Here is a 4,205-nt window from a genome sequence, read left to right as displayed (position 1 = left end):
GGATCACTTAGTACAGAGAACAAGGTACAGGTAGGGCTTAAATTAACTCCCTTCATGTTGGAGAGATTTAGGACCTATCCTCACCCCATGCCTGATATGAGGATAAATATTGCACAATCTAGTACAACAATGGTCCCTGAACCCGTGGAAGTACAAACACAGGCACACTAACAGGGACCTTCCCATGCTGAGACCATTTCTTCTATAACATTAGCTGTTAGGAAGTCAAACACTTCCTCCTCTCAAAAGCATGAAGTGAGTAAAAGGAAGAGACTGCAGGAAAACCTGACAATCATAAATCAGAGTGGTGAGGAGCAAACAGAAACTGAGTCACCCTTGGTCAAAAAGACAAAGAAGGCTAAACAATCTGAGCTGACCACTCAAGCATCCTCTGCATCCTCTCAAAAGGATGTAGTTATAAAACGGGGACAAAAACAGACTCTAGGAGCATCCTCTTAACAAGGTGTCTCTATTGAAAAGAGAACTCTCCCCAGTGCACCTTGTAAAGAATCTGCACAAATGTTGAGTGGCATTTATGACACTTTATAATGCTCTAATAAGCTTTGAATTGATGCATTTGTACTCAAGTTGTTAAGTGTTTTAACGTGTTTTCTAGTGTTTTTGCATTTCAGGCATTAATCTGTGAATCAGGTGAATTAGCATTGTTTTGGTGCTAATTTGGTGTCAAGGTAGTGTTGGAATAAAAGCTCGTGGAAAGACGGCTCGAAGCAACGAGGAAAAAGATGAAATCTGAGTTTTTCCCAGAAGGAAGGCACGCCCGCGGTGTAATAGCACGCGGCCGCGCCAAGATTCCATAAAGGCAATGCGCCCGCGTTGTGATAGCGCGCGGCTGCGCCGTGATAGCGCGCGGCCGCGCTGGTACGAAAAATATGAATCCTGATTCTAACTCGATTCTATGTAGGGAGACTTCCAGATTGCAAAGGGCTGCTATATATATTCAAATAAGAACGTTTTCATGGGAGAGACGTACCAGAGCGCAAGAAGGAGGCCTGGGAGAGCAATAAGAAGACCTAGAGAGTACGAGAAGGCTACGGAGAAGAAGGCTTTTATTTTCTTTGATTTAGGCGATACTTGGATGCTTGTTTACGATTTGTCTTTGAACACTAGCACTCTTATATTGTTTATTATCATGATTTCATTGGAACCCATGGTGACGATGAGTTCGATTATGAACTAATCATTATCATGGGGTTCTAACAGATTTATTTATGGATTTCTTTAGTTAAATTGTTTCGATACCTTAGTATGTGGTGATCATATGATAACCTAGTATTGGTTGTGCTTATTCATCTTATGTGCGTAGCTAACATATAAGATAGCGTGTTAATCTCCATTGAAGCGAAAGTGAATATAGAAATTTAGAACTTGCCATGCTGGCATAGGTTCATGTATTTGTTATACATAATTCGTAGGTAATTTTAACCATCTTACTTGCCCTATGTAATCACGATAGATAACTTGCGCATTGAACCGTTATGTTTTCAATTCTTATAGACATATAAGGACTAAGCATAATTGGTGTCTATTCAACTTCTATCTCTTTTGTGGATGCTTGGTAGTAGGGTATTCATACAATAAAAGTTGGCGTTTACTAGTTTCGTGTTATCTGATTAGTGTCATCACCATTGCATGCTAAGGTTAAGAACAATGACTTTGAATGAAGTAGTAATGAAGTTAGAATCCCATGTTTGTCTCATATAAGTAATTCAATCTCAATTCTCTTAGTTAATGCTATTTAGTATAATCTCTTAGTTTAATCAAAACTCAATTTGTTATTTGTCTTAGCATTGAGTGATAACCATACATTGTTGCATAGGTGCATAAATTGAACTTAACCTGACCCAGTCTCTGTGGGAACGAATCTGATTTATATCTTATACTACTTGCGAATGCGTATACTTGCGTGAATATTAGCGCGTGCTTTCACCCTAACAAGTTTTTGACACCGCTGCTGGGGACTCGGTGTTAATTTTTAGTTCATGTGCTTGTCATCAGTGGTCGTTAAAGTTCACTGACAGGGATTCTTTTACTTTCACGATTTATTTGTTTGTGTTTCAAGTACTCACTACAATGGGAGATCCAGCAACACAAATGAAAGCCTTGATAGATTTTTCTCAACCCAAGATCAATGATATTCAATCTAGCATTGTCAGGCCAGCTATCACAGCTAATACCTTTGAGATCAAGTCTGACATAATTCAATGGGTGCAGAATTCAATCCAGTTTGAGGTTTCTCCAACGGAAGATCCCAATACGCACATTAGGGATTTCATTGAGATCTGCGACACCTTCAAGTTCAACGGTGTTTCTGAAGATGCTGTGAAGCTGAGATTATGCCCATTTTCTCTGAGGGACAAGGCTAAGAGCTGGTTACACTCTCTACCAGCTGGTTCGATTACTACTTGGGAAGATCTTGCTCAAAAGTTTCTCACTAAATTCTTCCCTATGGGAAAGACAACTGCATTCAGGAATGCTCTTACTCAATTTGCGTAGCAACCAGGAGAATCTTTATATGAAGCTTGGGAGCGCTACAAGGAGATGCTTAGGAAGTGTCCTCATCATGGAATGCCTGATTGGATGATCATCAATTGTTTTTATAATGGTTTGGGAGCACAGTCCAGAACCATGCTCGATGCAGCATCAGGTGGAGCCTTATGGGCTAAGAGCTACGCAGAAGCTTATGATTTAATTGAACTGATGGCTGCTAATGAATATCATTATCCAATCTAGAGATTGCCACAGGGCAAGGTAGCAGGAGTTCTTGAAGTGGATATAGCTATAGTTATCACTGCTCAACTAAAGGCGTTGTCTATAAAGATCGATTCTCTGGCTAACTATGGTGTTAAGCAGATAACTAGTGTTTGTGAGTTGTGTGCAGGACCACATGCGATGGAGCAATGCACTATATCTAGTGACTCCGCTCAGTTTGTGAGCAACTTTCAGAGATCGCAGCAACCAGTTCCAAACACTTATCATCTTGACAACCGGAATCATTCCAACTTCAGCTGGAGCAACAATCAGAATGCGGTACAATAGCCTTATCAGTAGTTTGGATCCAATCAATTCAATCCTCCTGGTTTTCAGCAATAATTTGCACCAAGACAACAACTCCAACTTCAACAACAAACTCATGGTGCAGGTCAATCTTCGAATGAAAAATCTGAATTGGAGGAGTTTAGGCTTATGTGAAAAAACCAGGCTCTTATATGGCAAAGCCAGGCTGTTTCTATCAAGATTCTGGAGAACCAGATAGGATAAATTGCTAATGCCTTATTGAATCGACTACCTGGAACGCTTTCTAGTGATACAGAAGTTCCAGGCAGGAGGGAAGCAGAGGAGCAGGTTAAGGCAATGACATTAAGGTCTGGGAAGGTTGCAAGCCCTGAAAAATCTCAAGTTCTAGAATCTAAAGTTTTGGCTGAAGAAGATGTGCAGAAGGAATCAGAAGTGGAATCAAGGAAGAAAACTGTAGAACACACTCCTCCTGAGGGTAATACAGGGGAGAAACAGGTCTATCCTCCACCTCCTTTTCCTAAGAGGTTGCAGAAGAAAAAACTGGATAAGCAGTTTGAGAAGTTTTTGGAGGTGTTCAAGAAACTTCATATCAACATACCTTTCGCTGAAGCTCTTGAACAGATGCCTAGCTATGTGAGGTTTATGAAAGGTATTCTCTCTCGGAAAGTGAAGCTCGATGACTTAGAGACCGTTGCTCTTACGAAGGAATGTAGTGTTGTGCTGCACAGAAGTTGCCTCTGAAGCTTAAAGATCCTGGAAGTTTCACTATTCCTTGCACTATTGGAAACTTGTCGTTCGACAAATGTTTATGTGATTTGGGAGCTAGCATCAATCTGATGCCCTTTTCTATCTTCAAGAAGCTTGGTCTTCCTGATCCGAAACCAACATACATATCATTGCAACTAGCTGACCGTTCCATCGCTTATCCATGAGGTATAGTGGAGGATGTCTTGGTCAAGGTGGATAAACTCATCTTCCCTGCTGACTTTGTAATTCTTGGATTCGAGGAAGATAAGAAGATTCCCATCATCTTGGGAAGACCATCCTTGGCTACAGGCCGAACTATGATCGATGTGCAAAAAGGAGAGCTTACGATGAAAGTTCATGATCAGAAGGTCACTTTTAATGTGTTCAAGGCAATGAAGTTACCCACAGCTAAAGAGGAGTGC

The 4,205-nt window shown here is 40.8% G+C and overlaps 1 non-coding gene across 1 annotated transcript; it reads right to left on the bottom strand.

Annotated features, from left to right (window-relative positions):
* Nucleotides 1–2,481: 2,481 nt before the first annotated feature.
* On the bottom strand, nt 2,482–2,588 carry LOC141676186 (small nucleolar RNA R71). Its single transcript, XR_012556790.1, has one exon. It is a non-coding gene; the product is annotated as a small nucleolar RNA R71 (small nucleolar RNA).
* Nucleotides 2,589–4,205: the final 1,617 nt, after the last annotated feature.

This window comes from Apium graveolens, chromosome 7 (assembly GCF_009905375.1).
Source record: "Apium graveolens cultivar Ventura chromosome 7, ASM990537v1, whole genome shotgun sequence".
NCBI lineage: Eukaryota > Viridiplantae > Streptophyta > Magnoliopsida > Apiales > Apiaceae > Apium > Apium graveolens.
Note: the sequence above shows the minus strand (reverse complement) of the source record. Positions and strands in the feature narration are given on the sequence as shown.